Source organism: Pseudorca crassidens, chromosome 7 (assembly GCF_039906515.1).
Source record: "Pseudorca crassidens isolate mPseCra1 chromosome 7, mPseCra1.hap1, whole genome shotgun sequence".
Classification (NCBI taxonomy): Eukaryota; Metazoa; Chordata; class Mammalia; order Artiodactyla; family Delphinidae; genus Pseudorca; species Pseudorca crassidens.
Window position 1 is genome coordinate 93,090,604 of NC_090302.1, and position 13,967 is coordinate 93,104,570.

The window sequence follows — 13,967 nt, forward strand, 5'->3', positions numbered from 1 at the left end:
TCTTCTTGGGACTTTTTTCTTCTTTTTGTTTTCTTTTCTTACACTTGCTTTTAATAGCATCACAGTATCTTAGAAAGAAAAGAAAATTTCAAGGCTGCATAGTCACATCTTCAAGATCAAACCTCCACATCTTCTAAAAGATGCTGATTGATCCAGGTAAATGAAAGTTCACACATAAACTTTTTTCTTTTTAATTTTTATTGAAATGTAGTTGATTTACAATGTTGTGTTAGTTTCAGGTGTACAACAAAGCGATTCAGTTATACATATATATTCAATATATAACTATACATATTCCTTTTTTTAACATTCTCTTCCATTATAGGTTATTACAAGATATTGAGTAGAGTTCCCTGTGCTGTACAGTAGGTCCTTGTTGGTTATCTATTTTATATATAGTAGTGTATATCTTTGCTGATAGCAAGAGGGCTGTGTGCGGTGCCAGTTACGAGCTCCTGAGCCTCTCCTCTTGCTGGCCGGCCTGCTGGAGACGGCCAGCTGCATTCTGATCCACACAATTGGAATCGTGAAATACCAGGCAGCCACCTTTAGCCTGGTACCCATTTACTGACCCACTTGGCCTGCTGGGTCCCTCAGCTGGGAAATTGGAGCAAAGCTGTCCCTTGTAGGACGCAGGAATCCCCGTGTTTCCCTAACGAGGCCCTCTGTGGGACAGTGCTGGGCAAAAAGTGAAGAAGGCCTCTGGTTGCTCTGCTAAACCCAGAACATGAGAGCTGAGTCCTTGAGGGTGAGACCACATTGTTGGCTTAATTAGAGCAGGGCTGGGGACTCCATGGCGCAGTCACTTTGATCTCCCTCCAACCCCCCATCAGTCAAGTTCTCTCCACTGAGACTGAGACCCAGCGTCATTGGGGTCCGTGGGTTGACTAAGGACATATTTGATGGAGCTAACCTGGTCATTATTTGCCCCAGAAATAAAGTGTAAAAATGCAGTTTTCTTCCCAAAACAAGAGATGGTATATTTACTTAATTATGGTATTTTCCCCAGCATCATAGTGTTAGCTACCCTCTTCATCACATCACATCATTACCATTGCTTTTCTGTGATGAAAACATTTAAGATCTGATTATGGTATTTTTAATCACACATTCTTAGGGGTGGGTGGGCATCTCTTGCAGGTGTAAAGTCCACAAACCATGTGTGCACGTGTGTGTGTTAACCACAACCAGACTTCTTAAAAAGTAGAGATATGTCCCTCCTGGTAAACATGCCCATTAGCTGCCATGAGGGAGCCCAAGCAGCATGCTGACCCCGGGGGCTGGAGCAGCGTGCTGCTGTGGGCTTGGGAGCTGCACAGGGTTGCATGTGTGGTCATTTGGCACCTGAAGGGAGAGAGGGGTCCCAGACAGAGGCTACCCCACAGCTGCACCAACCCTGTGGGGCACATGCCTCCTCCCCGAGGGTGTGGTTCAGGCTGGGAGTGTAATGTGTCCTTTACGGTATTATTGTTACCAGAAGAATATTATTATTATTATTTTTACTATTATAATATCCCTAACAGTTAATTTTTCTCCAGGCAGAGTATATCCAGCTTTCTATCAGAGAACTATGGAGCTGTTTGCTATTTCTACAAGTGCCTTTGGCCACTGTATTACAATAGCAAAACATGCTCACTGTGGAAAAAACAGGGGAATATCCTGTCATCCAGAGGTAAAGCCACTGTTGATGCTGTGCTACGTGTATATGTCCCACTAAAGTCACCCACCAGTACTTTCCCTGTGAGTACTCATTGATTCCTATCTTTATCCTACAACCTGGAGACCCTTGTATTGTCCTGGACCACCAGCAGCACTATGGTTGTTGACAACAATAAGTGTGGGTTGGGGAGAATGAGAAATGCAGCATCCTGGCTGTTGTGGTCAGCTCTGGCTGCCACAACAAAATACACTGACAGTTATTTCTCATAGTTCTGGAAGCTGATGTCCGAGCCCAAGGTGCTGTGTGGTTGGTTGCTGGTGGGGGCTGTCTTCCTGCTTCCAGACAGCTGGCTTCTCACTATGTCCTCCCGTGGAGAGAGAGCTCTGAGGTCTCTTTTTATAAAGGCACTAATCCCATTGGGGGGGCCCACCTGGGGGGCCCACCCTCATGACCTTGTCTAACCCTAATCACCTCCCAAAGGCCCACCTCAAAGTATCATCACATTGGAGGTTAGGGGTTTAACATGTGAATTTTAGGGGCACACTCAGGCCACAGCTGTGGCCCCACCCTAGCCCTGCATTCCATCAGGATTCCCGGGTGTCCATGTGTGCACTGATTTTAGAGAAGCATTGCTATAAAAGGTGTCTGTGTACTAAATTTGTTGAAATCATTACACTGAGCCCATAATTGTAGCATCTTTTCTCATGCCCAGGCTGCCTGATAAGTAGGCAGTATTCGCTGCAGGCTGAGGATGTCCAGCCACTCACTTCTGTGCAAGAACCACGTGCAAACCCCGGGAGGTCTCTCCTTAGCAATTTCACTTGAGAAAACATGTTGCTGATTGTGTGCTTGTGCAGGGCAGCCACTGAGAGAACACGCACACACACACACCACACACAAACACCACACCACATGTACACCACACACACATTACACACCATGCACAACACCACACGTGTTTTGAGTCTTTCCCTCCTTTCCTTTCTCTCCTTTAATAGTATTTTGTTCTACTTCCATGAAAGCAGTATATTCTTGTCTTTTAAGTGGGACACTGATGGGGTTGGGGGAACTAAGTGGAACGCCAGTGGGCTTGGTAACTTTGAGTTCCCCTTTAGAGTGATCTTGCTGGGCCATTTTGTTGGTGAGACTTTCCTCCTGGGCTGGTCACATAGGTCAGGAAACATCCTCCCATCCCCTGTTGGCAGGCAGAGGACTGGCTGCCAGGACTCTGGGGGCTGGCGGGGAGCACATATTTTCACCTGATTTCCCTGAGTTCACTTTGGCACCACTCCTTCAGCTGTGTCTCTCCCACCAAGAGGACCCACTGGTCACCTCTGGGAGAGGAGGTGGGTCACCCAGGGCAACGGGGTGGGGAGGGAATCTAGGGTCTGATGACTTCATGAACAGACTGCACGGCCCTCATAGGTGCCATGTGTCTACCTCACGGGGCGTCTGGAGCTGCTGGGTCCCAGGCCTTTAGGACTTCTGGCTGTAAACCGGTTGATTCCCACTTCCCCAGTGCTGGCCAGGATCCTCCGGGTGTGTGGGCCTGTAAGGGCAGCCACCACTGCCTCCTCTCACTTTTAGAGCTTCCAAACATTTCTTATTGTTCCCTCTTTTGTTTTCCCATAATTAAAAAAAACCTTTTGCTATCATTTTAATGGCTCTGTCAGGGAGTGAAATTGCATGCAGATGTTCAAACCGCTTGTTTGCCTGAGAGTTCATTTTAAGTTTGCAATGCCACAAGGACGGTTCCTTTGAAAAATTTTATTTGATTTAGTGAACTGACAAAATGATGTGTACATCTAGCTTTCTGCTTTAAATGTGAATTTCTAATCTTGACAATGTCTCTGCAGTTGTCATTGCACGTTCAGTGTTATTTCTACAATATTTCTCTGCCTTTGTCGTTGGAGTATGAGAATGAGAACACTTGCGCCTGGTTGGACTCTGCCACTTTACACCATGGATAGGGAGCAGTGGTAAATGTGCCCTTGATTAGGATCTAAAAGGATGATTTTAATCTGGGTGGAGCTAGTTGTGAATCTTAGGCCTGAAATCCTGGACAGTAGCTTTCTACTCCACGTGAAAGCCACCTGTAATCCAGTATTCCATGGGCACAGTCTCTCCTTCAAAGAACAATTACTCGTAGGCAATAGTAATTGAAAAGGAATTCCATTTGTTACTTGCATCATTGAAAAATAATTAAGGAGATCCATTCTCCAGCCCCAAACTACACATCGAAAACTCACCTTGCCTCTGCTTCCCAAAGCTCCCTCCAGAATCTCCTGTCGACTCCCACACACCGGGCTCCCCACACCCCTTCTCCTTCTCTCTCAGTTCCTCCTCTCATAGAGTGTTTTAGTGACTCTGGTTCAATTTGCATCACTTTCCTTGTTCTCCTGTTGCTGCCTTCTCCTCACTGGGGACCTGGGCTGACCCGGAGGGCTCTTAGTGGCTGCGGGAAGCGGCGAGTCTACAGGATAAAGAAACCATTCTCTCTCTGGCTGTGGAGTAACAGTGAGAAGGCTGGCTAGGGACATGGCAGACCATGTCTCCCTCATACGTTATAGAAAATGCGTCTCTTATTACTCCAGGTAAATATAAATCCCTGGATTAAGGCCTTATGATTTGGGGGTTAGCATTCTCAGTGATAGGGCATAAGGTAAATCATTTTTCTTATGTCCTTTTACTTTCTTGCTTTCCTTTTCTGAAACAGAAAAAGTCATTATCTTTAGTCTCTTTCCCTTATGTATGTATCATGATGATTTTATTTGTTACAAATAATCATCTTCAGTTTGGGGGAAAATACATTGTTTTAATACAAGGTTTTGGATATTAACTAATACATTCATGCATCCATTCATTAGACAAGTATCTGGTGCTCGTCAAGCATCTAGGCTGGCAGACATTAAACATTTCATAAAATGGTTTGCGACAGAGTGTGGACCTCAGGCAGGGTTTAGGTTCACAGATGAGAGAGGAGGGTGGAGTTGGCGGAACCTGCAAGGGCAGCTGCCCACCTGACAACATGGCCCTATGATCGGGATCTCAGTACCCTTTTTCCAGAGAGCAGGTCTGAGGCCATTCCCAGGGTGTAATTACTTCTTTACATGGATGGCGGCCATCTGCTGTGAGTTGGATGGGAGAATCTCTCTCTGCATTGAAGGAAGTCATCCAGCAGCATTTCTGTCCTTAGGGCCCTGGAGGTGATGACATATAGCGGCGCTCACTGAAGGATAGAGGATGCGCCCAGGACCGTGCCCTGCGTGTCTCTCTTTCCCTCCAGGGGCAGGTTTGCTCCATGACATTTTCTCCCAAACAGATTCACCAAGCATCCTTTGTAAGGCCAGCATCATGCCCCACATGGTGCTCATTGAGCAGGTTTTCCTGGGAGGATCAACATAACCAATTGGCTGAAATGAAGGCTCAGGTTGACAGGACAAAGGGGATGCGCTGGGGATTTTCTGGGTCCACAGAGCAGATTTTGTGGGAAAAAGGTTTGTGAGGCTTTGGGATTGCAGGAGAAGAGAGGCAACATTTGTAATTGTGGCAGATATCTTTTAAAGTTGCGCTTTTGTACACCTCAGCCGACAAGGCCCTTCTTTCCTCCTCCGGGTCCCAGTTTCAAGAGAGACCCAAGAAACCACGGACTTGAGTGGCTCCCCTTCCAGGGGGGCGTCAGAGCTTCTGTGGTGGGGTTCCCGGCCCTTCAGCCAGCTGTGCCAGGATTTCTGGGGTGCTTACACTGTGAGGATGTTCTTAAGGTACAGTTGATTAAATAGACACTCACATACACAAACGAACCACTTTTGCTGTCTGAGTTCATCCCAATTTGCCGAATTGGTGGGTTAGGAATGGTTTTCCTCCTTCCCTATGTCCAGGTGGGGAGGCGCCCACCAACAGCCTGAGACAGGCAGGAGTAACCCAGCCCCAGAGCATCTGCCTTGTCCCCAGACAGACCCCGACTGGCTGCGCAGTTACAGATGTGCTTCCAAGCCCCAACCACCCGGAGCAAATGAGACGGAAACCAACAAACGAAGAACTCAACAGTATCCCTCCCCACTCAAGAACCTTTGAGCCAGGGGAAGAAAATTACACAAGGAGTCAGTTCACCACCTCATTTTATTTTATTGATATGATAACCCCCTGGAGCAAAGGTCTCTCCTTCACATTTCAGGAACTGCCCTACAGCTGTTGGTTCACCCTTGCTTCATTTAGCAAACGTCATTTGAGGACTTGTTTAAGGGGCAGATGATTGTGCCTCCTTCTCCCTGCCAGGGCTTCCCAGGACCTAGGTCCAAAGGGGAGGAGACAAGCCCTCTGTTCCCAAGTGTCAGGTCACATCATACTCACAGGGCTCCCTGTCCCCATTTTCAACCTCTTGGCACCTGTATCAGTCAGCTTGGGCTGCATAACAAAGCACCACACACAGAGGGGCTTAAGCAATAGACATTTATTTCTCACAGTTCTGGAGGCTGGAAGTCCAAGATCAAGATGTGACCAGGGTTGTTTCTCCTGAGGCCTCTCTCCTTGGCTTGTAGGCAGCCACCTGCTGCCTGTGTCCTCAGGTGGTCTTCCCTCTGTGTGTCTGTGTCCCAATCTCTTCTTCTTATAGGGACACCAGTCATATTGGATTAGGACCCACCCTAACTACCTCGTTTTAACCTAATCGCCTCTATAAAGACCCTATCTCCAAATACAGTCACATTCTGCAGTACTGAGGGTAATTCCATATATGGATTTGGGGGGGGGATACAATTCAGCTCATAACAGCACCCAACACTCAATCTCCTGAAACTACTCTGCACTGAGCAGAGACATCTGCTTCTAACTAATGCACTCTGAATTTCTCAGTAAACTCAGACAACCCAGAAACAACAGAGGAGGAGGAGAAGGAGTGGGTGACAGCCTTCAGGGACCTCTTTCCCTTCAGGTCCACCTGCTCTCCTGTGCTGCCCACCCAAGGTGGCCTCTGGGGTGTGGGACAAGGAGCTGGAGGCCTCTGCTTGGGGCCGGGAATGTGGACTTTGCGGCCTGCCGGCAGCATGGCAAGTGGGTAGACACCACGAGGAGCAATAGCAGCTCTCTGGAGACTGGAGGCTAATTATGGCTAACGCAAGATGTCCCACTCTCCTGAGACCCCAGAGAGACGGCTGCCACAGGGGCTCCTCTGAGACTCAGTGCTTCGGCACCTAGCAGGCTGGTCCTCCACGACCAGCCAACTTACACTGCTTGTCCTCCACAACAACAGCAACGACACGACAGTAACTGCAAAGGGCGCTCTCTTTCCCAAGTACATTCACTCATGTGCTCTCATCCCCCTCAGTGCCCGCAGCTGCTCCTGACCCCAGCTCTACGGCAGAATCTACATTCCATGCTCTGCACTTCCCGCCAGGTGTAACCTCATCCAACTCGCCCAGTCCAGTTACAGTTATTTATTTTTATTTATTTATTTTTGGCTGCGTTGGGTCATCATTGCTGCGCGCGGGCTTCCTCTAGTTGTGGTGAGCGGGAGCTACTCTTTGTTGTGGTGCACGGGCTTCTCATTGCGGTGGCTTCTCTTGTTGCGGAGCATGGGCTCTAGGCACACGGACTTCAGTAGTTGTGGCACGCCGGCTCAGTAGTTGTGGCTCGCAGGCTCTAGAGTGCAGGCCCAGTAGTTGTGGTGCATGGGCTTAGTTGCTCTGCAGCATGTGGGATCTTCCCAGACCAGGGCTCGAACCCGTGTCCCCTGCATTGGCAGGCGGATTCTTAACCACTGCGCCACCAGGGAAGTCTGCCCGGTCCATTTAAACTCAAACTTCAGGGCAACAGTGATGATGTGAGTCCTTCTACCCTGAAATGGCAAAATAAATGGAGTAAGTAGAAAGGTTGTGCATCCTCCCCACAGGGAGCCTCCCAGACGGCTCACTTCCTCTTGGGGCTGCTCTCCTGGGCAGGTTCACTCCCCACGTCCAGCAAAGCCAAGTCCTGAGATTGCAGGCAGGAGAGAGTGAGGAGTCTGACACCTTTCAGGGTGACCCAGCAAAGCCAGTGAGCCCTCCCAGAGTGGCGCAGCCCCTTCCCCTTTCTGCAGGCTCTTAGAGGGAGGTGGGGGCACATGCGTAAGGACCATCGTTCCCAGAGGAAGGTGGAGCTGGCAGAAATCCTGAGCAGAAAGGGGGCCTGCAGTTTCCTCAGGAATCACTGCACAGTCTCCCTTTCTTTCAGCATCAGGAAATCTGAGCACAGATCTTCACATGGTAGTGTGAATTCTGGCTTCAATGCAGATGTTAAGAAAAGGCCTGTCACCTTGGACACAATAGCAGCTCTATCTGCCTGCTCTGGCCTCGCTGTCCCTCCACCCCATCTTCCCTGTGGAGATGAATCTTCCCTACTCTCATCCACATTCCACTTGCCATGGGCTCCTGCCTTCGCAAGGGGCTGGTGACCAGGGTGTAGGCTGAAAAGACCCAGAGGCTCTTGGGTGTGGCAACCTTGATCACTGCAGAGCCCTCGGGGGTGCAGGAGCAGGGCTGGGCGTGGAGGGTAAGTATGGGGATGAAAGCATGAGATTTCCTTCCTATGTTAACAAATCTCAAGCTGGCTCAAGAACTGCTTAGACAAAACCCCCAAAGCGCAGGTGATAAATAGAGCTCTTATGACTCTAGTTTACATAAAAATGGAATATTTCTGTGACAGAACTAATGGACAATTGATTAAGAGAGAAGACGTTTGCAGTGGCTGAAAGCAGAGGATCTCAGGAAAACTTGAGATTCCTCCCCGCTCTCTGTGAAGTTCCTGCAAGTGACAAGAAAGGACAGTGGGGAATGTGCAAAAGGCATGAACGGACGTGTTACAGAAGAGGGGGCCAAGAGGCTCACAGGCCCCTCAGGAGATGCTAACCCCCTCAGTCACTGGATATGAGTTGCAAGAGCCCAGCTGGGCATGGTGGGCTGTGTGTCCACCCCCAGGAGAGTGAAGAGGTGCAATGTGGCAGATGGCGCCAGGGCAGGACACGCAGTAGCTAGAGGCCTCAGATTAGAGTTTCAAATAATGTAACGTGGAAACCACGCTCCACGTGGCAAAAAGAGAAAAGTATTCAGGATGCCTTGATTCTGCAGATCTTGGAAGACTGAAGAGCAAAAACAGGCTGTAGAAGACTGCCAGCAATGCCTGGGATTGTTGCTGCAGGTCACCTGGCCCTGGAATCAGCATCTTGTGCAGGCGGCTGGCCTTGACCTGAGAGACAGATGGTCATTTTCCAACATGTTTGCACCAGTGACCTGAGTACAAGCAGCATGGATGGTTATTAAGAGTGGCATCCTGAGTAAAGAAAGCAAAACACAGAGTGAGCTATGAAATGGGTATGAAATATTGTCATTTATGTCATTGAAAATATGCATACACATGAGAAAACCCTACACACGGCCCAAGAACACATGCAAACCAAAGTATGCACAAGACCTACAGCATGAGTTCCTGATGCTGGAGGAGGGCTGTGGAGATACAAAAGGGACATAGACATGGGAACAAATAAAAATAAGAGTTGAGCCTCATGTTGGCCAATGATGACACTGCTCATGGACCTCTGCCCAAAGGATAAAAAATGAAACTCACAAATCCAAGATTTGATACCAACACCCACCAGGAAGACTCAGTTACAAAGATGGAAAATTTCAAGTGCAGAGAGCACCACTGTGGGAGCGTGGATTAATGCAGTCATGGTGGAAACTCGTTTGACTGATTTTGCTAAAGCTGAAATTTTGCATACCCTATAACTCGGGGATTCCAAGGTCTATCCCAACAGATCATATGTCACCAGAAAACACAAATGAGGATGTGCATAGCAGTGCTATTGGTAACAGCCCTGAACTGGAAGTAGCTCATGGCCCATCAGTGGCAGAATCAGTAAATCATTTGCAATATATTTACAAAGTAAGGACCTGCAGCAGCACACAATGATATTGATGAATTTCAACAATTAGCATGGGGTGAAATGAATCAGACACAGAGAGTCCAAGAGGGACGTTTTCATTGAGCTAGTGCTGAAACAGGTGAAATTGATCTGTGCAGTTAGAAATCAGGATGGCCATTGCCCTGGGGGAGGGGTTGGAAATGAAACAAGCCACAAGGGTGCCCCGGGTGTGCTGGTGACACAGGTGTGGGCACTTTGTGAGAATACCTCGAGCTGTTCATTTCTGTTAACTTTCAATAAAAAGAAAAAAAAAAAAGAGAGAGAGAAAAAGAGAAAGAAAAAAAAGAAAAGCAGTTTAAATTGTAGTAGGGATCTCAGGTGGCCTCCACCTGCAGTGGCTTGAAGCAGGATTTTGGTTCCCAGCCAGAGATTGAAGTCAGGCCGTGGCAGTGAGAGTGCTAAATCCTAGCCACCAGACCAGTGGCCAGTGACAAGGCCTTGGCCTGTATGGCTTTGCAGAAAATGAATTTCCACAAAGAAATGGAAAGTAGTGAAACAAGTGCAGTGTTTATTAAGAGGAAAAGGATTACGTGTGGATAGACACATGGGCGGACTCAGAGAGTCGTGCCCCCGTGGTAGTTTGAATCACTTATTTGGGGCATTTCTTCCAGGTTTCCTTTGGCCAACCATCTTGCTTTGCCTGGTTCTTAGTCCATATTCGGTTTATCTCAGGGTCCTTCCATGTGTGTGCGCGCATCTCTTAGCCAAGATGGATTCTAGTGAAGAGGCCTATGGGTACATTGACATCACCTACTGTGGGGTGGCACCCCCTCCCTTTTTGACCTTCCAGGAGCCTTTCTGTGCATGTGTAGTCGGGAAGGTCTCCTTGACTTCGAGAATGAGGAATAGTGGTCTTTTATCTCTTATCTAGGCAGGGCTCAGCTTCTCTTCCCTCCTGCTATTTTGGAGTTTCTGTCTACAGGCTATCTATCTCCTGCCTCAGTAGGGCAAATAATAAGAGATCACACAGAAAATTTTGCTTATTGACACAATATTAAAATACACTCAGACTGAGGGTTTCCCACATGTGGGGCTGGGGTCAGAATACAGAGATGGGTGACCTGTTGCCTGCTTGCGGCCCTGTACACCAATGCACACTGAAAAAAGAAATTTTCACATACTGAGGTATGGGGAAGTCATTCTGGCTTATACATGAGTTAACTTGAATTTTATGCTAACTAAAACAGCCTGTTTGTGGCCTGTCAAACATATATTGTACATCTCATCTGCTTTAATTATTAAAGAAAAGAGCATCTCTGTCTCTTGACCAAAAGTAAAGACTGTCCATGTTAAAAATAAAGATTAAATGCCTCCCTTCCTGTGATGCCAGTGTGTCCACATTTAATTTATACGTGTGATGAGAACTGACACTGCTCCATTATTGAGCTGCTATCCAGCTATGACATCTGTTCGGCCTTTTATTCGTTTGTTTTCTGTCTCTTGCTGGAGTCTTCCTGCACAGCCCTGCATCTGTCTTGTTTCTTTTCACATGTGTTTGTTGGCTGTTGCCTTTGTAAAGAGAGATCTCTTCCTTTTTTTTTCTCCCTCAACCTGGTTTTTATCTATACATAGAAAAGAAGCTCCTCTAGCATGTGAATTTGTCACCAGCCACCTTATGGCTTTTATTATGGTTGCTAAGTTGTGTCTGGATTTCCGGAGCACATGGTGGCATCAGTTTCCAATATGATGGCTTTGTCTTCTTCTTCACAATTTTCAGCTCTTGTGTTCCTCTCTCACCTTAAATCAACATTTAATAAAAGCGGATACATAATGAGAATGTTTCTGGTATTTCACTATCAAGATTGGTACTTATTTTTGGTTTAAGATTCTTTTTTATCATAATAAGAAAATATCCACTTATTATTAAGTGTTTTAAAAATTTAATCAGGAATGGATGCTGAATTTTCTAAAATGCCATTTTAGCTTCTCTGCAGATAATTATGTGGTTTTCTTCTTTGACTTACTAATGTGGTGAACTGTGTGAATTGATGTCCTAATTTGAATTATCCTTGCATTCCTGAGGGGTAAATCCTACTTGGCCATGGCTTCTTATTATTTTAATGAGCATTCAAATTAAATGTGTTAATATTTTATTGAGGCTATTTGCAGAGATATTCATATATAAGATTGCTCATTTTGTGCCCCTGGATCTTGCCATGCACAGCGACGTGCCACCTGCATCTGCAGACTCTGCAGGATGCAGACTTCAGTGCCCATCCAGGGTGTCATCCACTCTTCAGTGCAGTATGTACGGGACAGCTTTTCATAGGGGGTGACTAGGTTTTGCTTGTTTTGTACTTTTCAAGGTGTGCTTTTCTTTTGGCGAATAGAGAGTATGGTGCTGGGGTTAAATCCTTTATTTAGATAAAACCTCTTAGGTGCCTTGCTCACCTTGTCAGGCCTCAACTTCCTCATTTGTAAAGTGGAGATATTATCACACCTCTTTCGTAAGGCTGTTGGGGATTAAATGGATTAACAATACACACAAACTTCTAAAAACAGCATCTGGTACATAGTAAACATTATGTAAGTGTTGGCTATTATTATGATCAATACTATTATTCATTTGTTAGCTCCAGAGAATGCCAAGTTTAACTAGAGGAACCCAGTGCTGGCTCAATGTCTTTAAATGCTGAGAGCTTTGGAACTGGAAGTGTGTGGGGAAGGGCCTCCAGTATAGACTTGCACTGAGGCCTGCAGGTGGGAGAATCATAGAGGCCGCTGAGCTAGCCAGCAGACTTGGAACCAGTGTTTTCTTGCTGGTTGAAACCCTCTTTCTGTCCTCCCACCGTTTGAGGCTGTCGGCTGCCTCAGTAGCCTGGGTGCAAGTGCGGGAGAGTGGGACCTGCCACACGAAGTGGAGGTTGCCATGGCAGAGCTGTTGTTTCCAAGCCAGGGTCGAATTAACTCAGCAGCTAACTGCCAGATCAGCAGGTTTAGTCCTGTCCTGTCCTGTAATATTCATAAAGGGCTTTGTCCCATCTGGTGGTGCCGCCGAGTCTAGCCTTGAGCATGTGGGAACATCCCACCAAAAAAACTGCTGTCTGGCAAACCACAGAGCTGCAGGCCATAGATTCCTGCAGAATTGAACAGCACCCACACACGTCTCCACGGAGACCTCAGCCAGATCATGTCTAGTCACAGAGAAATATTTTCCCCATCACAGGACACTTGGGCAGGGGTTTTAAATGGGTGGTGAGAGCTTGGTTACAGAGCACCCGACTTGGAATCCTGGCTATGTGGCTGTGTCTGATTCTGCTTTACAGACTTAAGTGGTCTCTGCTCATTGAACAGATGGAAAAGTGAGTAGATGTCCAGAGACCGAGGGATGTGATGTGTGCCCCCAGTGAGGGTAGATTCTCTCATCCAAGTGACCTGCAGAGATGGTCCCTGAGAAAGGAGTCATTGGGACATCCACAGTGGGGCCTGGGGGACAGGGGCAGGACAGGGAGAAGATACCACCCCATTCCTTCTTGGAGCCAATGATGATTAGAACCTGGATGCAGGAAACAACCCCAAGGCGGTAAATGGAATCTTACCACGAGGAAAGTGAGCATAAGGCCAGGGGAGTGTGACCAATGTCAGCCAGGGGTTCAGGTGGAGGGCTGTTTCCCTTGGGGCATGGGGCTGAGGCAGCAGCCTTTTTGGACAGCCTCTGTGGCTGGCGACCCTCTGGTTGGGTTTAGGGGTAAGTATCTGTTGTTTAATAAAGGATACGTCTAGTCTTTGTCCTGGGATCCTGGCACAGAGCTTCTAAACCCTTAGAAATTCCTCAATGATAGGAGTGTCTTATCGTTAATGAGCCCTTGGACCACACATGAATTTATGCTAATGAGGTGACTCCTAATGGACCCATAGATAGTTTCAGGATGGGGTCCAACCACATGGTTAGAGGGTTGGGGCTTTGAGCCCCATAATATCAGCCAAACTTCCCAAATCTCTGGGGCACGGGGAGAGGAGCAGCTGGAGATTCAACTGGTCATTCTGATGGTGTAAAACTTCAACAAAAACTCTGGACACCAAAGCTCAGTGGTGCTTCCTGGTTGGTGAACATGTGGATGTGGTGGGAAATGAAGTAGCTTGGTGTACAGGAAGAATACACAGAAGCTCTGTGTTTGGGGCCCTCCCAGACTTCACGCCATGCATCTCTTCATTTGGCTGTTCCTGATCTGTAGCCTTTATAATGAAACTTAATCAGAAGCATAGCACTTTTTTGAGTTCTGTGAGCTTCTAGTGAATTACCAGACCTGCGGGGGTCATTGGCAAGACGTGGGATTGGTAGTCAGTTGGACTGAAGTATGGGTGGCTTGGGAAACTCCAAAGTGCAGCTGGCCTCTGAAGCAAGGGAAG